The 27,842-nt window shown below is 37.1% G+C and overlaps 1 protein-coding gene across 1 annotated transcript in view; it reads left to right on the top strand.

Moving 5' to 3' along the window:
* Positions 1 to 16,425: 16,425 nt before the first annotated feature.
* GABRG2 (gamma-aminobutyric acid type A receptor subunit gamma2) overlaps positions 16,426 to 27,842 on the top strand; it is a 243,559-nt gene continuing 232,142 nt past the window's right edge. The window contains exon 1 of the mRNA XM_086413766.1: positions 16,426 to 16,773. The gene's annotated coding sequence lies outside the window, so the exon portion shown is untranslated. The remainder of the gene's footprint in view (positions 16,774 to 27,842) is intronic.

A 27,842-nucleotide genomic window follows, 5' to 3' on the forward strand; every position in this document is an offset into this window, starting at 1 on the left:
ACTGCACAAGGACAAATGCACCAAGTTAGAAACAGCTGGGGCATATTATGAGAACATTGAGAAAAATGGGAGAGCAAGAGTAAAGCCTGCATTGTGAGACCATGTGTCTTGATGTTTGTATTATTTCCATTCATGAAGGGATATAGTAAAACAAAGTGCTTATGGGCATGGACTCTACTCTAGAGAAACCAAAATTCGAATGTCCTCCAGCACTAATGACCTGTGTGAAAAATGGTAAACTCCATATCTTCACTAGGCCTAGGTTTTCTGATTTAGGATGGATATAGTATTTAAATTCCAGATTGACTAGAAAAATTGAATGAGGTAATATATGGAAAAATTAAGTATATTGCCCAGCACATAGAATTATTCAGGAATTATTGTTACTGTTAAGTTTTTGGTCATGTAATACATTTTTGGAGAATCTATTAGGCTCTCTTTGATGTGATGCTCACTAGAGATAGAAGTAGAATGAAACATCTTAAAGAATGGGAGTAAATGTTTGCAAATGATGTGACCAACAAGAGATTAATTTCCAGAATATATAAACAGCTCATACAACTCAATATCAAATAAAGGTGGGAAGATTTGGGAGAATGTCATTGAAACATGTGAAATGTCATGTATGAAACGAGATGCCAGTCCAGGTTCAGTGCACGATGCTGGATGCTTGGGGCTGGTGCGCTGGGAAGGCCCAGGGGGATGGTATGGGGAGGTTGGGAGGGAGGAGGGTTCAGGATGGGGAGCATGTGATTTTTTTTTAAAAAATAAAAAAAATTAAAAAAAAAAAAAAAGAAACAACTCAATCAAAAAATGGGCAGAAGATCTAAATAGACATTACTCCAAAAGGCACACAAAAAGATGCTCAACATTGCTAAATATTAGAAAAATGCAAAGGAAAACCACAATGAGGTATGACCTCACACTGGTCAGCGTGACCATTATCAAAAAGTCTATAAACAATAAATGCTAGAGAGGGTATGGAGAAGAAGGAACCGTCCTGCACTGCTGGTGGGAATGTAAATTGGTATAGCCACTCTGTATCAAGGAGAACAGTATCAAGGTTTCTTAAAAAACTTAAAATAGAGCTATTATATGATTCTGCAATCCCACTCCTGGGCAAATAACTGAAGCAAACCATAATTCAGAAAGATGCATGCACCCCAATGATCACTATTTACAACAGCCACAAAATGGAAACAGCCTAAATGTCCATTGAGGTTGGACATTTAGGTTGTTCATCCATTTAGATGAATGGATTAAGATGTGATATATAAATATATGTACACATACATACACATAATGGAATATTATTCATCCATAAAAAAGAATGAAATAATGCCCTTTGCAGCAACATACATGGACCTAGAGATTATCATACTAAGAGAAGTAAACTAGATAAATATGAATACATGATATTGCTTACATGTGGAAACTAAGATAAATGATACAAAGGAAACATATACAAAACAGAAATATATCCACAGACATGGTAAACAAACTTATGGTTATCAAAAGGGAAAGGCTGGAGGGAAGGGATAAATTTGGAGTTTGTGATTAACATATATGTACTACTATATATAAAATATTTATATAACCAACAAGACCTACTGTATATTACAGGCAATTGTATTCAATAATTTACAATAATGTACAAGGAAAAGTATCTGAAAAAATGTTTATGTATAAATATCTCAATCATTTTTCTATACACACAAAACTAACACAATATCATAAATCAACTATACTTCAATTTTTAAAAAGCAGAATAAAAGTGATTCCTGTTCTCATTTCATTATCAATGCAAGAAAGTGGGATATTAGGGAACAAATTCAATACCCTATCATACAAAATATGATTAAGGTTAAATACAAAGGCCCTGGATCTGCTCAGGTGGAGTGAACTGCCCCTGGGGCTGAGGTGTTGAAGAGCTTACTTGATGCATACCTGGAAGGTCAGGTAAAATTTCCAAAATATAGAAATAACAAGAGGGCAAGATGGAGGAGGGATCTTCCCAGCAGAAGGAACAGCAGGTGCCAAGGCTTCACATGGTTTATAGCAGCCCAGCCAACTGATGTACCTGGAGCACACCCAGCCAGGACAGGAGCTGAGACTGGAGGGTTTCCTAAGGATCTGCCTTTTGTTCCACCCTGATTATTGTGCGGATGCGGCACTCAGACATTACCTTCTGTCTCCAAATCATAAAGAGAAAGAAGAGGGAGGCACGGGGCTTGATTCAGTCTGCTGTGATGGTTCAAAGCATGGACTTTGGAGACACAAAGTTTCTATATTTTTACACTTGGTTGTTGCAAGTTAACTGTGGCAAATTTCATTTTACTTATACATAAAATAGAGACCATATTTCTCATAGAGTTACTGTGTTAACTAAAATAATATAAATAAATATTAGGTCAGTGCCTGAACTATACCCAGGACTCTCTGTTGCCTAACTGTTAACCACTATTTTCCTAAGGATAATAACTTTGGCTTCAGACTCCTGGGCAGAGTTTCAAAACCATGCCTGCTGTTGTCGCCACCTCTGCTTGCACAAATGAAAGTGTAATAATCCATAAAATTTATATTTAGAAAAGGAAAACTTAACCTTGAAGGTAGAACACCAGATTACAAAAGAGATGAAATTACAGAAAATGTGGCTCACAATATCATACCGGGCACTCTGGTCTGTCTTCCACAGTTTTTCTTTCTATAGACCTTCTGTCCCTCAGTTTTCCTTTCCACTTTCCCCTCTATAACCCAAGTCCCAGCTACACTTTCTTAGACTGACTTCATCACTGCACTTTATGAAGTAGAGGAAAAGGTTTCATTAGGAAGTCACAGTGGAATGCATAGCCCTTTATAACATGAGGCCCTACCCCTTAAACACAGTTGATTTTACCGAGGCTTGAAAACTGATACCATGTTCCTTCAAGAAATTTGGAAGTTGAATCACTTAAATATGTTTAAACTGAAATATCACAATGAAAATGTCAGCTAGTAATTAATTTCTCACACTGTGCCACATATTAATGCCACTAATAACTATCCATATGATATGATATATGATCCAGTTGCTGATAAATTGTAACTTATTTAAACATAGAGGGGCTAAAACAAATTGGACAGATCACAAGTAATAAGTTACTTTTGTTCATTCTGTCTGATTTTTTGTATTTTACTTTTTTTATTTTTCAAAATTGAAGTATATTTGATTTACAGTATTGTGTTAGTGTCAAGAGTAGACATAGTGATTCAAGATTTTTATAGAGTTTTTAATTTAAAAAGGAAGTTTAAGTTGAATTATGTAACCTGAAAACTCCAAACCAAGAAATATAAAAAAATAATTTTCTTGCTGATGGGCATTTTGGAGCAAGTTCTCTTATCCTATCCAAATCTTGACTTCCAAATTTGTAAAGTGAATAGATAGGTTCAAAACATCTTAACAATTTTATGTTTCTATAATTTTTATATGAGCCCTCAGCACATTTCTCCAACTAGCATTTTCTATAGCTCCCTGGGAAATTTCTGGAACCTTTTAAAGGGTTCTAGAACCTTCAAAAAGGCACCTAGATGGATAATACCACTCATGAATGAAAAACACCTATCAGTCCTGTTCAAATCACCTCATTCCTCTTCCAAGAGAGCTACTGCTACTCAATCACCACACTCATTCATGCCAAGACTGGATGAGGACTCACTATCTCACTAAAAGTCAGAACTGATACATGAGATAAAACTTACTTGCTGACACATCTACAAAGTGATGAAAGGCTACTCTAGAAAACTGCTGCACATTTCACAAGCACCAATTTGCAGCGTCAAGTCTGCAATGCTGGGGTCAAATGTTCTCATTTTTTGCAACTCCTTGGATCCTTCCTGTCTTCATGGACCAAATCAAGCCCTGTGTTATTCCTGTATCCTTCCTTAGTAACCTAACCAGCAATGATTTCTTCCTTCCTTCCTAACTTCTTCCCTCCTTTCTTTTTCTTTCTTTCTTGCTTGCCAGAAGGCTCATTGCCTGCACTTTGATTATACTTAATTTGGAGCATGATTATACAATGTTTTCATAGAATTAAATGAGCTTTTCTTAGGTTCATTCATTTACTCATTATTCAGCAAATATTTTCAAATTTGTTTTTACATACTAAACACTGAGCTAGGTACTATGAATGAAATATGAATAAATACACAGATTCTACACTTAGGAAACTTCATATTTTACAGCAGATTAGCAACAACTGAAAAGCATAATAGAGACTTAGAACCACATAGTAGAAGCATCAAAAACATGAAAGAAGTCTTCCTGCAGCAGGTAAAGTTGAGTTCTAGAGAATACGTAGGAATTAGAGATGTACAGATACAAGGAATGAAATCTCTATGGAGAGGAGGCATGAGGAGCTAAAATCCATAATCAGATAACAACTGTGGTATATTATGAAAATAAGAACATGAATCTGGTGAATTAACAAAGAACCCTAAATTCAGTAAGTCTCAGATGCAAGGTGGGGGAATGTTAAGAGACAAAGATTGAAGATCTGTGGAGAAGTCTACTAATAAATGTCCTTGGAAGCCATCAAAATCAACTATGGATAACTTTTTAGAAATGATAGAACTTACTGAACTGGTTGAATTACAAAATTGCTAGAAAAGCTATATAGCCCGAAGTATAGGAACTAAGATATTCCCAAAGAACTCAGTAGCAGAAATTTATGACATTTTCTTTAAGACACTATCATTGCACTGATTCAGTTCCAACCACCTTGGTTCCTTTTTGGCACTCTACTCTGGATTAAATTCTTAGAAGATTTTGATTGGTCTAGTTTCGATCAGGTACTCACTCCTTGGAGAGACACAGTTTGTGGTGGTTCTAACACAGCACTATGAAATAGGACGGGTAGCTTACCCCAAAACAAATATGCATGGTGGGAATGTTATATTGGCAAGAGATGTAAGGAATAAAGAACAACAAATTCAAGAGATGCTGACAATATCACAAAGAAAAATCTGAACGCTAAACTGAGGGCAATGGATTGACACTCTACAGGAGTATGCTCTGAGCAGGTCTGTATGTAAGGAAATGTACAAGGAAGGAGGCTTGGGGTGGACCATTCTGGATGTTTGAGGACATAGAGGTATAAGATGATGAATGGAGATCTGTACAAAAGAAGTCATAGAAGGGATAGACAAAAGCAAATTGATTAAGAGATATTAGTCCTGTAGAATGAAAAAGGCAAGAGAATGCTATATATATCATAGGAGCCAGCATATTTCCAGGAACAAAGCAGGAGATGAGTAAAACCTATTGATATGACATAAATGCAAGACTCTGGCTTAGAAGGTCTCTAGTACAGTTTGATATTTGTGCAACATAATATCCAAGATTTTTCAAAATCTTCCTTTTTCATATCATTTGTTATAATGACTTTTAATACCACAATTTTATAGTTTCATTGCCTAATTATAGGTAGTATGCACTATTTCACATAGGGAGAATGAAATTATTTCATTTCAAGTAGAATCTTCATCTGAGAAGATAAAGATAGGACAATAATAATGTTCCAATCTTGCAGGTTTTGCTTTCAATTCAAGAGATGAATATAAAGCCTTGGTAAGTGGACATGTAAGAGTAATTGTGATAAATGTCCTAACAAGTTAGGTTTGGTAATGATGGCAGCTTTACAAAACTCAGATTTCAGCTTCTCTCTTTTCCACAACTTAACAAATACATCAATGTTCTTTATTAATTTCTGAGAATACAAAAATAATTTTCTCTGCACATGGAATTTGACAGCAATTAATTGGAAGATACAGATGCTAATAAATTTTGATATAATCTGATTTAAATTATTGACTTTTATATGTTAATATAATGGCAGGTAAATTTCAGATAACTTTGTGTTTCAGAACCAGAGAGGAATGAACAAGGAAGAAAGAAAATTACCAAGTTTCCGAAGCAAAACAAAAATAAACATTCTAAAGAGAAGGCTTACTCACGCATACCGATGTGAGTAGGGATTTGGGGGTTACTCATGAAAACCTATAGCCATCACCCTATGCACCACTGTCACAAAAAAAGAAAATGAGAAAGCAGAGCTGAGGCTCAAGAGACATAGAATTGAAATACAAATTAAATGTAATCATGCCAGGTATTACCACCTCTGCTCCGGCACAGCTCAAAAATCCATTTCAGCATAAACACAGCGCTATGCTATTCCATCTATAACAAGTTGACCTCAAAAGGGGAAAAAAAGATCTATTTCAACAACTGAAACTTACTCTTGTTTAAGGAATCTGATTGTTATGGCAGTTTTGATACATTGTTGGAATTCAGATGAACTCTTCAAATTCCAAAGAATATTATCCATCAATCTTCTAGTAAACCTCTTCTTGTCTTTCTCTGTCTCTCCTTTTTTCTTTTTTCTTATTATTGAGATCCAGTTAACATGCAACATAGTATAAGTTTTAAAGCATACAATGACTGATTTGACACATTTATATATTGCAATATGATTACTGCCATGGTATTAGTGCCTCTATAAAGTACCTTATTTATTTTGTGTGATGTGAGCATTTAAGGTCTAGTCTCTTAGCAACTGCAGTTAACAATTCAATACTGTTGGCTATAAGCATGATGCTATGCATTAGATCTCTAGAACTCATTTCTCAGTTGCAAGTTTGTACCCCTTAGCCAATATCTCCCCAATTTCCCTACCTCTCAGTTCCTGGTTACCATCATTCTATTCTATTCTCTGTTCTCAGTCAATCTACTGAATACCTAAGTTAACAAAATGATCTTAAAACCCAAGAAAAAAGTAAGACAGATAAAAACATATCATCAGTAAAAATACAAGGCAGGAAACTATGATCTCCAAGATGCTGAAAAGTAATACCGATAAACTAAAATTTAATATACACTTATGCTTAACATTCAGAAAACGAAGATCATGGCATCTGGTCCCATTACTTCATGGGAAATAGATGGGGAAATAGAGGAAACAGTGTCAGACTTCATTTTTCTGGGCTCCAAAATCACTGCAGATGGTGACTTCAGCCATGAAATTAAAAGATGCTTACTCCTTGGAAGGAAAGTTATGACCACCCTAGATAGTATATTCAAAAGCAGAGACATTACTTTGCCAACAAAGGTTCGTCTAGTCAAGGCTATGGTTTTTCCTGTGGTCATGTATGGATGTGAGAGTTGGACTCTGAAGAAGGCTGAGCGCCGAAGAATTGATGCCTTTGAACTGTGGTGTTGGAGAAGACTCTTGAGAGTCCCTTGGACTGCAAGGAGATCCAACCAGTCCATTGTGAAGGAGATCAGCCCTGGGATTTCTTTGGAAGGAATGATGCTAAAGCTGAAACTCCAGTACTTTGGCCACCTCATGGGAAGAGTTGACTCATTGGCAAAGACTCTGATGCTGGGAGGGATTGGGCCAGGAGGAGAAGGGGACGACAGAGGATGAGATGGCTGGATGGCATCACTGACTCAATGGAAGTGAGTCTGAGTGAACTCCGGGAGTTGGTGCTGGACAGGGAGGCCTGGCATGCTGTGATTCATGGGGTCGCAAAGAGTGGGACACGACTGAGTGACTGATCTGATCTGATCTGATCTATGTGATCATTCTAAAGTGGAGGAAAATTAAAGACATTTTCAAACTCATTAAGATCATGAGTGTTTTTCACCAAACTAACTTTACAAAAGTAAATATTGGACTTCCCTGGTGGTACAGTGGATAGGAATCCAGCTGCCAATGCTGGGGACATAAGTTCAATCTCTGGTCCAGGAAGATCCCATATGCTGCAGGCAACTAAGCCCATGCACCACAACCACTGAACCTGTGCTCTAGAGCTGTGAGCTGCAACTACTGAACCCACATGCCAGAACTACTGAAACCCAAGTGCCTAGAGCCTGTACTCTGCAACAAGAGAAGCCACCAAAATGAGAAGCCTAGGCACTGCAAGGAGGAGTAGCTTACCATGACTAGAGAAAGTCCATACAGCAATGGAGATCCAGTGCAACCAAATTTTTAATGTTTTTATTAAAAATTGACTTACTTTCAAAAAATTAGTTTTTTGAAAGTATTAATTAAGGTAATTCAAAATATAGAAGTATGCAATATAAGAAATGAAAAAAAAGAAACTAAACTCTAAATTTCATTAGCAATACTAGCTCAATTAACTAATAAAAACTGTTCAAAAATATTAGTATTTATTTTGAAAAAGAAAAATAAAGAGTATTCAACTTCTGGCCATAATGGGAGTAACTGGGATTTAATTGCCGTTCTCCTTGGAAACAACTAGAAAACTGGAAAAGCACAAAAGTTCACAGTATTTGGATATTGGAGGAAAGACAGCGAGGACTATAATCACTGCGTAAAGGGAAGCAAATGAGTCCTGTGATCACCCAGACTTCTGTCTAGATTCAACCTTTTAATACTCCAGAGAGGGTGATCCTACATGGAGCATGCTGATCTCCCTGAGTTGAATTATTAATCAGGGAAATGCATATTACAACCATAATGAACGGCTCTAAACACCCACCAAAGTGGTTAAAATTAAACATAATGAAGGATGTGGACTAATCAAGTTGTTTTTGATGCTCAGTCACTCAGTCATGTCTGACACTTTGTGACCTCATAGACTGCAGCACACCAGGTTTCCCTGTCCATCCCCAACTCCCGGAGCCTGCTCAAACTCACGTTCACTGTCGGTGATGCCATCCAACCATCTTATCCTCTGTTGACCCCTTCTTCTCCTACCTTCTATCCTTCCCAGCATCAGGGTGTTTTCCAATGAGTCAGCCCTTTGCATCAGGAAACCAAAATACTGGAGCTTCAGCTTCAGCATCAGTCTTTCCAAAGACTATTTAGGATTCATTTCCTTTAGGATTGACTGGTTTGAACTCCTTGCAGTCCAGGGGACTCTGAAGAGTCTTCTCCAGCACCACAGTTCAAAACCTTTAATTCTTCAACTCTCAGTCTTCCTTATGGTCAAACTCTCACATCTGTACCTGACTACTGGAAAAACCATAGCTTTGACTATACAGCGCTTTGTCAGGAAATTAATGTCTCTACTTTTCAATATGTTCTCTAGGTTGGTCATAGCTTTTCTTTCAAGGAGAAAGCATCTTTTAATTTCATGGCTAAAGTCACCATCTGCAATGATTTTGGAGCCCAAGAAAATAAAGTCTCTCACTGTTTCCATTGTCTCACTCTGCTTATTTGCCATGAAGTGATGAGACCAGATGCAATGATCTTAGTATTCTGAAGGTTGAATTTTAAGCCAGCTTTTTCACTCTCCTCTTTCACCTTCTTTAAGAGGCTCTTTAGTTCTTCTTCACTTTCTACCATAAGGGTGGTATCATCTGCATGCATGATGTTGCTGATATTTCTCCCAGCAATCTTGATTCCAGCTTGTGCTTCATCCAGCCCAGCATTTCACATGATGTTCTCTGCATATAAGTTGAATAAGTAGGGTGACAATACACAGCCTTGATAAACCCCTTTCCCAATTTGGATCCAGTCTGTGTTCCATGTTCAGTTCTAACTGTTGTTTCTTGACCTACATACAGGTTTCTCAGGAGGCACAGGTGGTCTGGTATTCCCATCACTTGAAGAATTTTCCACAGTTTGTTGTGATCTACACAGTCAAAGGCTTTAGTGTAGTGAATGAAGCAGATGGTTTTCTGGAATTCTCTTGCTTTTTCTATGATCCAAATGCTGTTTGCAAATTGATCTCTAGTTCTTCTGTCTTTTCTAAATTCACCCCCATTTGGAAGTTCTTGGTTCACATACTGTTGCAGCCTCACTTGGAAGATTTTGAGCATGACCTTGCTAGCATGTGAAATGAGTGCAATTGTGGACTCATCATATGATCTAGCAATTGCTCTCTTAGAGATTCTCTGAAGGGAAGTGAAAAAATATCCATGTGAAGACTTCAATATGATGCTATAGAAGTTTTATTAAAAATAGCAAAAACAAAACAAAAAACTGAGAAGCAATCCAAATGTCCATCAACAAGTGAATGGATAAAATGTTTGTAATACATTTACTCAGTAGAACACTATTTACAAATAAATGGAAGAAAGTAGTAATACATATAACATAATACGTGAAAGGCAAAAATACGTTGAGAGAAAGAAGCCAAATGGAATAGGTTAGATACTGTATAATTTTATCTCCATGAGATTCTAGAAAAGAAAAATCTGATAGTGACAGAAAGCATGTCAGGGTTTGCCTGGATTCAAGCATGTGAGTTAATGCCAGAAAATGAGCTTCATTGAGGTTAAAGAGTTGAATAATTTATCATAATTTGTTGAATCTATATATTTTTGTTATATTTAAATTTTATGTTAATATTGTTAATTAAAATGTAATATGAAAAATCTAAAGAAATATTATACAACTAATAAGTATATGAAAAGATACTCAACTTTACTGAGATTTAGGGAAATGAAATTATACCAAATCAAATTTGCAAAATGTTTGAAAATACCAATTATAGATAAGAATGTGGAGAATCATAAACTCTCAAACCTGACTTGTGAAGGTGTCAATTAATACAATTGTGGTCAATATCTGGTAGATTTTGAATAAGCTTAGCCCATTGAGATATGTGTACAATGTCACATGCAATCAGATAACTGGGGTTCAAATTCTTCTGTAATCTCCATAAACTCTTGATTTGATTCTCTTATTTCTGAAATAAGGAAAATGATCAGAGCTACTTCACTAAAATATTGTGAGCATATGATAAGTTAATGTATGTAACACACTCAATGAGCTGTGGGATATTTTTAATGAGATGGGAATACCAGACCACCTGACCTGCCTCCTGAGAAATCTGTATGCAAATCAAGAAGGAACAGTTAGAACTGGACATGGAACAACAGACTGGTTCCAGATTGGGAAAGGAGTACATCAAGACTCTATATTGTCACTCTGCTTATTTAACTTATATGCAGAGTACCTCATGAGAAATGTTGGACTAGATGAAGCACAAGCTGGAGTCAAGATTGCCAGGAGAAATATCAATAATCTCAGACATGCAGGTATCACCACACTTATGGCAGAAAGCGAAAAAGAACTAAAGAGCCTCTTGTGAAAGTGAAAGAGGAGAGTGAAAAAGTTGGCCGAAAACTCAACATTCAGAAAACTAAGGTCATTGCATCCGGTTCCATCACTTTGTGGCAAATAGCTGGGGAAACAGTGGAACAGTGACAGACTATTTTGGGGGCTCCAGAATCACTGCAGATGGTGACTGCAGCCATGAAATTAAAAGATGCTTGCTCCTTAGAAGGAAAGTTATGAGCAACCTAGACAGCATATTAAAAAGTAGAGACATTAATTTGCCAAAAAAAGGTCCATTTAGTCAAAGCTATGGATTTTCCAGTAGTTATGTATGGATGTGAGAGCTGGACTATAAGGAAAGCTAAGTGCCGAAGAATTGATGCTTTTTAACTGTGGTGTTGGAGAAGACTCTTGAGAGTCCCTTGGGCAGCAAGGAGATCCAACCAGTCCATCCTAAAGGAAATTAGTCCTGAATATTCATTGGAAGGACTGATACTGAAGCTGAAACTCCAATACTTTGGCCACCTGATGCGAAGAACTGACTCATTGGAAAAGATCCTGATGCTGGGAAAGATTGAAGGCTGGGGGAGAAGGACATGACAGGGGATGAGATGGTTAGATGGCAACACCGACTCAATGGACATGAGTTCGAGTAAACTCCAGGAGTTGGTGATGGACAGGGAGGCCTGGCGTGCTGCAGTCCACAGGGTCACAAAGAGTCTGACACAACTGAGTGACAGACCTGAACTGATTTGAATGCTTTAATATATGGAATTTTATCTTGAAATAAAACTTTATAGTTTTTCTTACACTGCAACTAATCCTCAGCTGCTGGTCCCAGTAGCAATTATGTTTATAGTCCCTCCACTAAAATGATGAGACTTATTTTCAGCATTCATTTCAAGTATATTTCACACTTAGAGACTCACTTTACATACATGTGTAATATATCTTTGTAGTTATGTAAGATATTAATCCTAAAGCTGAATTTGCATTACTTAAATATTCTTATAAAATGTTTAGTTATTTAATCATATTTAATACCAATTTCTTTTATTAAGATTTTGCTTTCTTTTTTTTTGTAAACTTACTATTTTCTCAATTCTTCTATGTTTTAGTATTTGGTTCCTATGGCTCAGATGGTAAAGAGTCTGCCTGCAATCCAGGAGACTCTGATTCAATCCCCAGGTCAGGAAAATCCCCTGGAGGAGGGCATGGCAACCTAGTCCAGTTCTCTTGCCTAGAGAATTCCGTGGATAGAGGAGCTTGGCAGGCTACAGTCCAGGGGGTCACAAAAAGTCAGACATGACTGAGCGACTAACAGTAAGATTTAGAAATGGAGCACCTGGAGATGGGTTGCCTCTTTTATGTGAGTTAAAACGTTTATTTTGCCAATTACTCATTGTAGCATCAACTTACTATTTATTTTTATTTCTATTCTAGTGCTCCAGATTCCATCATTCATTATAATGTTTTGAAAAAAAATTCATCATTATATCATAAATCATTTCTGAAGCATTTTCCAAAAATCAATACACAAAATCATGTAATTTCCACATTTTCCTTAAAGGTAAATTGAGTTGTCAGACTGAATGATTTGGTAATTAATATAACAAAATTGAAAATTGCACTTTGAGAGACAGAGGGGGAAAAGGGGATGGAGAGGGAGAGGGGGAATCAGAGAGAGAATAGAATGAAACTAATAAAATGCAAACCCAGATTAAACATTTTTAGCTACTAGGAATTCATTTTCTTTAAAATATTTTTTTTCATGCACAATTAGAGGAATCTTTTTTTTTTTTTCCTGGGAAGTGGCATTTAGTGGTATTTCTTATCTTTGAGCTTTATATTCTAACATAAAATCTATTACTTTGGTAAACTTTATTGTTAAAACTTTACCTGGGACATTTCAGAAAAGCACAAAGATTAGAACAAGAATTAGAATTTATTCTCACAGCATACTCAACACCAAGGATCATTTCAGTTCCTAAAACTAATCAACTGTTTGAGTGAATAAAACAGTATATTATTAAAAAATTAATGAGAAAGATAAAGATTTAACTTATTTTACTGAGTAGCTATATAATATTTAATCCATCAAAATTGTACAGCACAGCAGTTAGGAATATGGGTTTTGTAACTTGAATTTCTGGTACAAGCTTTTCTAGCTGTGTGATCTAGAGTAGATTACTCTACTTCTCTGTGCCTTAATTGCCTCATCTTCTAAAGGGAGATATTAAAAGATCTTAGTCCCACAGTTTTGGTATGAAAATTAATAAATTAATACACAATATATGGACCCAATGTATGTGTCTTCCCAACATTTTTATGTTGAAGCCCTAACCTCCAATGTATAATATTTGGTGGTGAGGCTTTTGGGTGGTAACTAGGTTTAGATGATTTAATGAGGGCAAAGCCACCTAAATGAGATTATTGTTGTTTCGTCACTAAGTCATGTCCAGTTCTTTGCGACCCCATGGACTGTAATCTGCCAGACTCCTCTGTCCATGGGCTTCTCCAGGCAAGAATGCTTTAGTGGGTTGCCATTCCCTTCTCCAGGGGATCTTCCGACCTAGAGATCGAACCTTCATCTCCAGTGTTGGCTGGCAGATTTTTACCACTGAGCCACCTGGGAAACCCTTGTATGAGATTAGCTTTCTTATAAGTAAGGAAGAGACCAGAGCTCATCCTCTCTCCACCAGGTGAGGACACAAGGAGAAGGCACCTACCTGCAAGCCATGAAGAGGGCCTTCAGCAAGAATCCGACCATGCCAGCACCCTACTCTTGGACTACTCAAGAGTCCTGAACTCTGATAAATAAATGTCTGTGGTTTTAACCATCTTGTCTATGGTATTTTGTTATAGTAGCCCAAATAAACTGAGACACAGAACATTAGTAAATAATAAGTAAGTATACATGTTACTTTGAATTATTTAGCCTTTTGTTTTTAATGGGTATGTAACTTGCACTCAAACTTTTTATTTAGGCATGATTACTAAAATTTAAAAGGGAAGAAAACACAGAAATTTTAAACTAAATGTCAGTGCAGATCCACTCTATTATAACACTTTCCCACCTCATTTTACAATTCACAGCACAATTATGGTCCAGCATTTCACAGCTACAAAATAGTCAGTAAACAACCAGGATGAAATCTGGGATTTCTTATTATAAGACCAGCACTCTTTCCACAAAATTTCTCTTATTTATCTTAAATACCTTTTTCAATACATCATAAATTGTAACACTCTTCTCAGAATGTAGTTTAGACTAATAGAAATAGAAATTCATCTGACCACCATTTCTATAAACTAATTAAAATGATTGCTAAGATGTGTTAAAAATTAATGATTATTTGTAGAAGAAGTTGGTACCTTCAGTTCTGGCTAGCTAACACCCGGTAATGGGACTTGAGGACTGCCAGTAAAATATGGCCAGTTTAACACTGGTCTATCAACACTGTTCTCTCTATATACCTCCATTAAAATCTCCCTAAGCCAATAATACAGGCACATATCTAAAGTGATGAAATGTGTGCAAGAAAAACAAATATTGCTTAGAGCTATCAACAAAACATTGGGAGATAGAAAACAGATGGTCAAGTGGTAATTGACATGACAATGCAGAGAAAGCTGAACATGTATGCCCATGACTTTTCTCAGCAAGAAGCTCTGCTATGCACAGTAGGCCATATGTTACACATAAAAGAATGAGATTAAAACATTTCCTCACACCATATACAAAAATAAACTCAAAATGGATTGTGTGTGCATGCTCAGCCTGGCTCTTTGCAACCCTGTAGACTGTAGTCCATCAGGCTCCTCTGTCCATGAAATTTTCCAGGCAAAAGTACTGGAGTGGGTTGCCATTTCCTCCTCCAGAGGAGCTTCCTGACCCAGGGATTGAACCATTTTCTCTTGCTTTCTCTTACAGCAAGAATCCACCTGGCAGGTGGATTCTTTACCACTGGCACCATCTGGGAAGCCCTAAACGTGTTAAAGACCTAAATATAAGTCCTAAAATAATAAAAACTCCTCCTAGAAGAGAACACAGACAGAACATGCTTTGACCTGAATCAGACAAATATTTGTTTGGACCCATCTCCCAAGGCAAAATAAACAAAACAAAAATGAACAAATGGGACTTAATGAAATTAAAAATCTTTTGCACAGCAAAGGAAATCATCTACAAAAAAAGAAGTCAGCCTCCTGAATGGGAGAAAAAAATTACAAATAATATGACCAATAAGGGGTTAATATCCCAAACATATTAATACAAAGAAGTCATATAGCTCAGTATCTAAAGAAAAAAACATCTGGTCAAAATGGGCAGAGGACCTGAATAAGCATTTTTCCCTAAATGACATACAGATGGCTCACAGGCATAATAAAAGGTACTCAGTATCACTAATCATACTGCTGCTGCTACTGCTAAGTCACTTCAGTCGTGTCCGACTCTGTGCGACCCCATAGACAGCAGCCCACCAGGCCCCTCTGTCCCTGGGATTCTCCAGGCAAGAACACTGGAGTGGGTTGCCATTTCCTTCTCCAATGCATGAAAGTGAAAAGTGAAAGTGAAGTCGCTCAGTCGTGTCCGACTCTTAGCAACCCCATGGACTGCAGCCCACCAGGCTCCTCCATCCATGGGATTTTCCAGGCAAGAGTACTGGAGTGGGGTGCCGTCGCCTTCTCCGTCACTAATTATAAGGGAAAAGCAAAGCAAAATCACAATGAGATATCACGTCTCACCTGTCAGATTGACTATCTTTGAAAAGTCTACAAATAACAAATGTTGGCCAGGATGTAGAGATGGCTGGTTGAGGAACGCTATGGGACCCTGGGGATTTCCTTGGTAACTCAGGTGGTAAAAACTCAGCCTGCAATACGGGAGACCCAGATTCAAACCCTGGGTTGGGAAAATCCCTTGGAGAAGAAACTGGCAACCCACTCTAGTATTCTTGCCTGGAGAAGCCCATGGACAGAGGAACCTGGTAGGCTATGGTCCATCGGGTCACAAAACAGTGGGATATAACTGAGTGACTAGTGGTTTCACTTCACTTTTTCAGGGGGCCCCAGGGCTAGTGCTGGCTTACTGGTGGGCAGAGTCAGGGTCTCAAAGACTCTGCGCTACTGCCCACCCACTGGCAGGTGAAGCCAGGTCCTGGGGTTAGTGCCAGACCACTGGCAGCAGAGCTGTTTCCTGGGGTCTGGCTGCAAGTCTGGGAGCCCAGAGCCCTTTTCAGATTGTTCCTTGGATCAGAGTTGGGTGAGTTGGGTGGGGGTGGGGAGATAGTTGCTGATGTAGTTGAGTAAGGGATAGGGGGGTCCGGAGGTTTAGGATGACTTACTAGTGGGCAGGGCCAGGGCCCAACAGGCCCCAGGGTAGGGTCTGACCTGCGTAGCCGGTCCTAGTTTTCTTGCTTCTGGCGCCTGTCTCCTGGTAGAATGAGCTGGGGCTTGGCCTTCACGTGCAGCCCTCACATGTCCAGGAGCGTGTTTGCTGATGGGAGGGGCTGTGTTCGGCCCCTTTAGTTGTGTGACTTGAGGCATCCCACCACAGGCCTGTGCACCACAGGCTGCGGGGCGGGACCAGGTGTAGTGTTGATGCTAACGAGTCAATATGGCTACCGCTGCTTTCCTGAAATTGAATGTTCCCAGGGTGAGCGACAGCCTCCCGCCTCTCCAGGAGGCTCGCTAAGACCAGCAGGTAGGTCTGGCCCAGCCAGGCTCCTATCACATGACTGCTTTTGCCCTGGCGTTTTGTGTGCGCCATTCAGACTGAAGTCTCTGTTTTCGCTCTGTCCTGTGAGGCTCCGGCGGTTAAGCTGTGCTGGGCTTCAAATCCGAATGCTCTGGGGGCTTATCTTCCTGGTGTCGGACCCCTGGTCTGAGGAGCCTGACATGGGGCTCTGAACTCCCACTCCTAAGGGGAACCTCAACTATAGAATCATTCTCCAATGCATGTGTTGCCCACCTGGAGTGGGGGATGGGATTTGATTACATCACAGGTCCACTCCTCCGATGGTCTCCTTGTGTGCGTATGTTCTAAGTCGCTTCAGTCCTATCTGACTCTGTGTTACCCTATAGTCTGTAGCCCGCCAGGCTCCTCTGTCCGTGGGATTCTCCAGGCAAGTGTGTTGCTATGCTCTCCTCCAGAGGATCTTCCCAAGCCTGGGATGGAACCCAGGCCTCCTGCGACTCCTGCATTGCAGGCTGATTCTTTACTGCTGAGCCACTGAGGAAGCCCACATAGTCTCATTGCTGTTCCTTCTTTATATTGGAGATGGTCTTTTCTGGTAGGTTCTCATCTTTTTCATCAGTGGTTGTTCTGCAGACCGTTGTGGTTTGGGTGTGCTTGTAAGAGGAGGTGAGCTCAGCATCTTTTTCTGCCATCTTGGTTGTTCTTGAGGATGTGGAGAAAAGGGACTTCTTTTACGCTCTCAGTGGGAATGTAAATTGGTGCAGCCACTATGGAAAATAATATGGAGCTTCCTCAAAAAAAAATAAAAATAGAACTACCATATAATCCAGCAATTCCACTGCTGGATATATATGCAAAGAAAATGAAAACTGATTTGAAAAGATACACATGCCCCAATGTTCCTAGCAACATTATTTATCATAGCCAAGATACAGAAGCAACCTAAGTGCCCATCAATAGATGAATGGGTGAAGATGTGGCAAACACACACACGTACTGTACTATTATTCAGCCATTCTTCCACTTGCATTTGCAACAATGTGGATGGGGCTAGTATAATGCTAAGTTAAACAAGTCACATAGAGAAAAACTTTGTTATCACATGAATGTGGAATCTAAAAAGTAAAATGAATATGCATAACAAAGCAAAGACTCACAAGTATAGAGAACAAACTAGGGGTTTATAGTAGAGAGAGGGATGTGGGGAGGGGAGAGATAGAGGTATGGGATTAAGAAGCATAAGCTACTATTTATAAAATAAATAAGCAGCATGACTATATTGTCAACACAGGGCATTATAGACTTTATTTTATAATAAAGTTCTTTAAAATTTTATTTTTTTAAATTTATTTGGCTGCTCCAGGTCTTTGTTGTCACATGCAGGATCTTTAATTGCAGCATATGGTATCTAGTTCCTTGACCAGGGATCAGTCTGGGCCCCCTGCATTAGGAGCACAGACTCTTAACCCCTGGACCACCAGGGAAGTCCTTATTTTTTAATACTTTAAATGGAGTATAACCTATAAAAATATTAAATCACTATATTGTATATCTGAAACAAATAATATTGTAAATCAACTATACTTCAAAAAAACAAACAAACAAACAAAAAAAACAGTTCTCCATTGGAAATGGACCTGAAAAGTTGAATGCCTTGGAAAACTAAATATTTAAGAAGGTTTAGACCTCCCCTCCACCCTTGTGGCTCAGCTAGTAAAGATTCCACCTGCAATGCAGGAGACCTGGGTTTGATCCCTGGGTTGGGAAGATCCCCTGGAGAAGAGAAAGGCTATCCATTCCAGTATTCTGGCCATGAGAACTCCATAGACTATATAGTCGCAAAGTCCATGGGGTTGCAAAAAGTCAGACATGACTGAACGACTTTCACTTTCCACCCTAGATCTCATTACTCACATCCTCCCTCTCCCTGATTCACTTAAATCTGCAAGCCAGGTCTCCAACCCAGTGGCAGACAGCAGATTTATTCTCTGGATGAATTCAATCTGGTAAGCTCCACCCTGGGGGACCAAGAAACAAGTGTGACAGCATCCCAACAACAGCAGTTTTAGGGTTTGAAAAATCCTAATAAATGACAACCTTCTTTCCTACCTGAGTTTAGAATAACCTGAGATATAGACATATTTCAGGTAGGTGGACATCAAAATATAAGCTTTATGATGAGCAGACACCACTTGGTGTCTTTGGTAGGTTATGCTTTTAGATCTGAAACAAAAATAGGCTTCCTTACTTTTCTCTGAAGAATTACACTGACTTACCTACTTTATCAATTCAGAACTTTGAAGCTCTTGGCTTCCCCTGTAGACTCCTCCACTGTGAAATTTATGGCACAGAAAACCTGAGGTTGCTTGTGGTCAGGCTGGCTCCCAAAGAATAGAGAAGAAGGGGTGGTGCTGGGCACAGTTGGTTCCCTCTGATATGTTCCCTAATCAGATAATGGAATGAGTGAGAGTTGGGGAGAGACACCAGAAAGGTCTGCCTTTTTATAGGGGAACCTACCAAACGACATTGCAGGCAACATAAAGTAAAAATACTGTACCTTGGGACATCCCCAGCCTTTTCTTCTGCTCATTCCCCAAAAGGCTGGCATCCAGGCATGGAGTGGCACCCTCAGGTTCCACTTCCAGCCAATTCATTCTAGGTTGGATTGAATAAGTTTTCTCTAGAGATATACCCATACTTGAATGAACATTTCCAGAGACATGAATAATTTTCACTATAAGATTCTTAACACATAACCATTTATTTCTTCTTGTGTGTATGTGTGTTTTGTTTGTTTATTTCTTAACATCGAGAGCCAGTTTAGGGCCTCAGGCTGAAACTCATTCCATTTGGACATTACTTCTTTTTTTTTTTTTTTTATAAGTCTTAAATGTAATTCTTATTTATACTGGGTTACGTTTTTCTCCTGCTATAGCTCTTTGCTACTCTGCTAACTTTGCACCATCTCCATGTCCTATTCCTTTCAAGAATTCATCATTCATCGCCCACAATGCCACGATAGCCTCCTTAACTGGGCTTCTAGCCTCCACAATGGTCCATTTTCTGGGGACTGCACACATAGCTATTTTTTTTTTCCAAAACTTGAATCTGCCTCTGCAATTGTGATGTATTGACTGCCATTTACAGAACTTTACAGAATACCCAGAAATCCTTTCTACTCCATGTATCATTTGTCTCTTCTTGTTTGCTTGCTCTCTTGCCTCATTTCTTTTCCTTATTTCAAAAGTAATACATGCTTATTATAGAAAATATTGAAAGACAGATTATCAAAAAGAAGAAAATAAAACTACCCATACTGGCACCACACAGATTGAGGTAAACCACTTTGAATATTTTGGTATCATTTTTCCATTAGCATCAAATCTTGACTTTGCCTTTCTATCTACTAAGAAGGCATTTTGATCTTATCACTCAATTGCTTTTCGTTTTGAAAATAGCATGGATGTTTCCAGTACAGTTTGCCACTTCCTCCTCCAGGGGATCTTCCCAACCCAGGGATTGAACCTGTGTCTCCCATGTCTCCTGCATTTCAGACAGATTCTTTACCCACTGTGCCATTGGGGAAGCCCCTCAGACTTAAAGTGCTCAGAAATACAAAGAAAAACTAGTACAATAATAATATTTATCCACCTTGAATCGTAGTTCAGTATTGAAATGTATGAGATAGTTTTTATAAATTATCTGAGTCATAAAATACAAATCATAAATCTTTTGTTTTGATCCTAGGCCATATCACTACATAAGAACATCAACGTAAAGCAAAACAGAGTAGTTAGCACTTCAGGAAGTAAAATTTGACAGAAATTAGAAAATCAATGTCAATACCATTTAAAAGTAACACTGACCCAGTAAAAGATGACTTTGCAGACACAATCAACAGGGAGTAAAACTTACAGTTTCTAAAACTGCTTGGTAAAGTTTTCATTGCCTAAAATTGCCAGAAGAATCAAATCTTACTAACAAAATGTATATCTGAACAAAATTGTTTTTCTGTGGACTGTTTCCCTGTAAGACTAATGTATTACCAATTTCATTTTTAGAAAATAAAATACAATGAAATGAAAAGAAACAAAAGCACAGAAACTACAATTAAGACTAAAACAAAATTCAGTAAATTAAGCAAACCTTCATTGTAAAATGTATTAAACTGTCCTGTTCATACTAGTAATAAAATAATTTTATTTACTTAATTGGGATAATATCAAAAAACACATTTTGATAAAAATCCATTAAAGTTGGTATAATTGGGTTAACATGTCCCCTAATCGAGAGTGAAAAGGTTCTTGCTCAGAAGAGCATGAACAAAATGATGGGGTCATGATTTCATATGCTGTTTGTTTCCCAATCACACTGGATTAAAATCATCAGCTGTACAATTAATTTGGTCTCCAATATTCATTAAAAATTATAAGTATTTTAAATATAACTATACAGCTAGTATATTTCACCTCTAGTCTTATTCTAGGAGACTTATTTAAAATACAGTTATATACTTTCATCTTTAAAAATCTAAAAACCATTTACTAACTTAAGAAAGAAATGTTAAACATCTATGTGCCCTGCTCTGCTCTCATTCTCACAACTTGTTACAAAGAAAAGCTCCATCATACTTCTGATACATGTCTTCCATTTATAACCATTCAAGTCTCCAGTCACACCTGAGCTCAAGTCTCACTCTGCCGTTTATTAGTAGCAGTATCTTTTAAGTCACTAAAACTATTTAGTTCAAAGTTTCCTCAATTTTAAATTGTGAGAATAATCTTATGTCCTTTGTGTTGCTGTATGTACCACGGAGATTATTCATAAAACTACTTAGCACTATACTTCGTTTATGGTACATAATGTAATAATTGTAGAGTTATTACTATTGGTTTTGTCTTTAATAAAATTAAGATTAATTACTAAATCCATACAGTGCCCTCCCTTTGAAATGGCTTTCAATTAGAGATTTAAGAGTAAAGCAGCTGAGGTGTTAGGATAAAATATAAAACTTAAAGTCATATTTTGTAAAAGACACATAAAATGGCCATGCAATTACTGAATTGTTTGTAAAAAGGTACAATAATATTTGTAATATATTGTGTACCTTTTTCAAAATGTATTAATAATGAATTGACTTCATTTAAGACAGTACAGAAAAATATCTTTTTTTAATTTAAATTTATTTATTTTAATTGGAAGCTAATTACTTTACAATATTGTATTGGTTTGTATAGAAAAATATCTTTTAAAAGATGATAGCTATAATGGAACAAAATACAACCTCCAGTATGCTGATACAGCATTCTCTATACCACTATAGGACAAGTGATGATAAAAGATTTATGCATGTTAGTACTATGACTCATATGCATGAAGAACAAATCATGTACTATCAAGATGTGTGCTCAGGATACTCTTCCTATATTTGGACTGCTAAATATATTCCTGTTTATTTATTTGCTATTACACATTCTCCATGGTAACTAAATCTAATTAATCTTCTCATGCTTATGTTTACTCAGATTTACACTAAAGAAAAACCTTAATCAAAAAAGGATGACATATTATTAAATTTAGGCTAAGAACATTGGCAAATAACATTTTAAAGATTTCCAAATGAATAATATGCAAATCATTGAGGAATAATTATTATGTAGTCTAAAATAAATTATGTTTAAAATCAAGTGGAATAAAAGTGACAGAATACAAAGTTTTAAACCAATACAAGAAAAGTCTTGTTTTCTGCAGTATTTGGACTTCCCATGCAAACATAATGTTAAGATGTATTTTACCAATAATTTCTGTAAAATCACATGTATTTTTAAAGGAAATTTGATGAAGCAGAAATTGCTATTTAATTTCCAATTGGTTTTCTTTAGGATTTTTTGAAGGAAAAAGTAGCAGAGTATCATCTAAAAAATGATGTTCAATTTTCTGGGTTATCTTCAAAGAAGCAACCTCTAAAATTGGGTAGCTATAAAAGATATCAATGATATGTACAGATCTAATAAACATATGTCTAAAAAAAAAACACATATGTCTAATATAAAGGTACAGCTATAATCAGGGCTACAGATCAATGCTTACCTCTTACTGGGTAAAAGGTCAAAGAAATGAGAAAAAAGAAACAGAAAGCAGGATACTTTTTTCCCAGCTAAGATCATTTCAGATAGCTAGTAGATATAGTACATTTAAGCCTAAATATATTTAATATTGCTATATATTTTTTATCCTTAAGTTGATTTTCATGGCATGACAATGCATATGTTGGGTGACACAAATGCTTATGTAGCATTCTCAGCCTCTTCATTCTGCATGTTTATTGATTCCAAAGGCTGTCTAAAACTCAATGTTTCAACATATTAAATTTAGTTTTAAAAGTAATATAGATCCTTTGATATTTGCAATTGTAGCATAATTCCAAAATAGTTCTCAGGATCTAAATTTTCTCTCCTGCCCCAGACACATTTCAAAGAGTATTTCCTAATTATCTTTGGTGATGTACTTATGCCTTTGCCCAAGGGGTCTCTCTCTATGTATGGATATCATATTTGGCATAATATTTAATGACATACTCTCATTTCTTCAAGTCAAGTTAGTCTTAATATCAGAACATATTCCCTTTTATAAAATCATGTAGATTTCTCAATATGTCAAAGCTCGCAGTGGGATCAGGCTCATAATTTTGGCTTTTTTGTGTGTCTTTTGAAGAAATTTTGAGAAATATGTGTAAATCAATTAGTGTTTTCTAAGCACCTGGTCAGGAAAAAGTAACATATATTATATCTGTGGAGAATGTGTACAGGTACATTCCCCATACTGTTTGAGTTTTTTAAGTTTGAGTTTTTAAGCGAGGTATGTGTTTGTATGTGAGTGTTCTGTGTGTGTGTACATTTGTCTGTGGTGGGGAGCATTGAGGGTAATGGTAAGATATGGGCCCAGGAAAAATTCAGCTGTAGCAGTCTAAGGTAGACTAGAAGGATGTGCCCAAAATGTGTGTTATCTTGGCCATATGAGCTCTGGGAATTCATATAAGAAGTTGAGTAAAGAGAGTTGTTCACATCTAAACTAGACATTGACAAAGAAACAGGAAAGATTTAAGAAAGCAGAGGGGATGATCAGCTTAAGCTTATAAAAAGAGAGGAATTTACTTTTCACATATTGGATCCAAATACTCAGACATGTTGGCTTTGTTCTCTTCCTCCCCAGGAAAGTGAGATAGTTGCCTATAGGACAGTATCTACATTGAGAGGTTTAAGACTATAGGGAAAAGAATGTCTCTTTCTTGAAAAATCATTATACATTTAGACAAGAATTAGCTGTGATTGTGTCACATGTCTATATTGAGACTAATAACTATAGATGGAAAATATTATGCTTTGATTGCCCTGGACTGAATCATATGGTACCTTGAAGACAAAAGTGGGCTCAGACCCATCTAAACACCCTCTTCTAAAAGAAGGGAGAATGAATGCTCGTGACTGAAATAATAAATAATCCAATATGCAAAGGCTTATATGTAATCATCTAACACATTTGTTTTCAGAAACTTACAGGATAGGCTGGCATAATTAAACTACCAGCCTTTTACAGATTGTGCCACTGATGTTTACTTATGTACTGAAGTCACTCGGTTGTGCCCAACTCTTTGCAACGCCATGGACTGTAGCCTACTAGGCTCCTCTGTCCGTGGGATCTTCCAGGCAAGAGTACTGGAGTAGGTTGCCATATCCTTCTCCTTACTTACATACATTCCTATTAATATGTTTGTGTTATATATAGGATTAATAATCACTTTTTCATACTGTTCATAGGGTTCTCAAGGCAAGAATACTGAAGTGTTTGCCAGTCCCTTCTCCAGTGGACCACATTTTGTCAGAACTCTCCACCATGACCTGTCCATCTTGGGTGGCTCTACACGGCATGGCTCATAGTTACGTTGAGTTAGACAAGGCTGTGGTCCCTGTGATCAGATTGGTTAGGTTCCTGTCATTGTGGTTTTCAGTCTGTCTGCCCTCTAATGGAGAAGGGTAGGAGGCTTATGGAAGCTTCCTAATGGGAGAGACTGACTGAGGGGGAAATTGGGACTTGTTCTGATAGGCAGGGCCATGTTCAGTAAACCTTTAATCCAATTTTCTCTTGATGGGTGGGGCTGTGTTCCCTCCCTGTTATTTACCTGGGGCCAAATTATGGAAGTGAAAAATAGATTTAAGGGACTAGATCTGATAGACAGAATGCCTGATGAACTATGGTCAGAGGTTCATGACATTGTACAGGAGACAGGGATCAAGACCATCCCCAAGAAAAAGGAATGCAAAAAAGCAACATGGTTGTCTGAGGAGGCCTTACAAATAGCTGTGAAAAAAAGAGAAGCAAAAAGCAAAGGAGAAAAGGAAAGATATACCCATTTGAACGCAGAGTTCCAAAGAATAGCAAGAAGAGATAAGAAAGCCTTCCTCAGTGATCAGTGTAAAGAAATAGAGAAAAAAAATAGAATGGGAAAGATTAGAGATCTCTTCAAGAAAATTAGAGATACCAAGGGAACATTTCATGCAAAGTTGGGCTCAATATAGAACAGAAATGATATGGACCTAACAGAAGCAGAAGATATTATGAACAGGTGGCAAGAATACACAGAAGAACTGTACAAAAAAGACCTTCACGACCAAGATAATCACAGTGGTGTGATCACTCACCTAGAGCCAGACATCCTGGAATGTGAAGTCAAGTGGGCCTTAGGAAGCATCACTATGAACAAAGCTAGTGGAGGTGATGGAATTCCAGTTGAGCTATTTCAAATCCTAAAAGATGATGCTGTGAAAGTGCTGCTGTCAATATGCTAGCAAATTTGGAAAACTCAGCAGTGGCCACAGGACTGGAAAAGGTCAGTTTCATTCCAATCCCAAAGAAAGCCATATCATATAGGATTGTGCATCACTGCCTGGCAACTAATAAGGGCCTTCCCAGGAAGCACTAGTGGTAAAGGACTCGAATGCCAATGCAGGAGACTAAAAGACCTACATTCAATCCCTGAATCAGAAAGATCTCCTGGAAAAGGAAATAGCAACCTACTAGAGTATTCTTGCTTGGCGAATTCCATGGACAGAGGAGCCTGGCAGGCTGCAGTCCTGAGTTGGACATGACTTGCAACTAAATCCAACTCTAATTTTTAGACTTTCTATAAGTTTCTAATATCTCTCATGTTATCCTGTTTTCCTCTTTGGAAATTACCAGTTTTTCCCTTTACAGTTTATTTATTTTAGTTAGAGCTTCTGAAGAAGAATGGGGCATTCCCTATCAAAGATATCCTCTTTCTACTTTGTTAATAAATATGTGAGATGATGGATATGTTAATTAACTCAGTAGGGAGGAATCTTTTCACAGTGTATACATATATCAAAGCATCATATTATATACTTAAAATACTTTATAATTTATCTTTCAATTATACCTTCATAAAGAAAAATGATATGTTCAAATATTTTAAAGAAATTATATAACACACAAGTAGAAAAGCATTCCTATAATCTCAATAAAGAAACTAGCTATTGAGATAAATTTAGTAACCTAGCAACATTAGTTATAAGATAGTACAATATCGTTACTGTCTTATTAATAACTTTGATTATTCATATTGAAAGGTTACCACATGCAATACATTCATTATATATGAGGCAAGCAAGGATGCCGCCAAAAACTCCAATATGCTGACATGACCCAATTTACTCAAGGTCACTCAACCAATCTATGCAAAAATCAGAAATGAACTACAGCTCATCATGAAGCCCTCATTTCACTAGACTATTGTCTCATAGCACTGGGTGGCATTCATCATGATGACACATTAGCCGTAGGCTGGACCAACGAAGTGTGACATCCATAGTAAAAGAAAAGTAGTGAATAAGAAAAAGAGTCCATTTATTCAAGTTATAGAGTATTCCTCTCCTGCAGTAACTCCACATTTACCTCTATGTTTATTTCACCCCATAGGCCGAGTAGAGTAAGTGGGAACAAGATGGAAGAACAATATTTGGGGAAAGCAGCATCTAGAGTGACATATTTGACTCCATTCCTTCTTGTTCAGTACCCTGACAGAATGTTTGTTCAACACTGACCAAATGTGCTTTATAAAGCCATTTTCTCAGCACTCTATTATTGATTCTCTTTAATTAACATGAATAAAATGTACTTTCAGAGAAATAAATGTATAAAAAGTATTAAAATCTGATTTATTATCCTCTAATATTGCTCACAACCTCACTTATGACATTACCTATCTGCAAAAATCAAAGGCAAGTTTATTACAATGTATATTTCACAGCTCTCAATATTTAAATAAGTTGGAAAAGTAATTGCATTTTTCAGCAGTTGCTTGGAGGATGTAAAATACTAGTATTTGTGATCTTTACCTGTAGGAAAGTGACTTCATTATTATTTCATTTATAATAGACTGTCTCTACAAACATTTAATTTGACATTATATAATCTGAAATATTTTTATAAATAAATGAAAAGCATTTTTCTTCTTGGATGCTTTTCTGTAATCTGTGTGGACAACATATAAACACATACACACACATGCACTATACACATACTCCCCAGGATGAAAAAGTTAAATGAATATTTGAAATACAAAATTTTTCTAACTCTTGTTTAATTTCAGGTTGATTCTTTTCAACATTTGGTAGCTCATCTTTATATGCATTGCCTTCATCAAAACATCTTGCAATGTGGTATCTGTCTACTACTCAAAAGCAAATAATTGGTTTTTTCTCTTGTGCCTATCCTACCCTTTAATTTATTAATACAAAAGGAAATTACAACTATTTTTAGGTCCGTCATACTGTTAGCTCATATTGAATTAAAATCCCTACATCTCATCTACCTTTCTTTTAATGAGTAAACTTGTGAATTTCCTTTTGGCATACAAGCGTATATTTGTATTATCACTTAACATATTTTTTTTCTTAAAATGGTCAATTATTTCAATCTCTCAAGGACTTTTTTGTATCTGATTCTCCATCATTGTTGTTTCTTTATAATACCTGTCACACCAAGATTAAATAGGCAAG

The sequence above is a fragment of the Bos grunniens genome, chromosome 7, assembly GCF_055505025.1.
Source record: "Bos grunniens cultivar Pamir isolate PY7600 chromosome 7, Bosgru_T2T1.0, whole genome shotgun sequence".
NCBI classification, from domain to species: domain Eukaryota; kingdom Metazoa; phylum Chordata; class Mammalia; order Artiodactyla; family Bovidae; genus Bos; species Bos grunniens.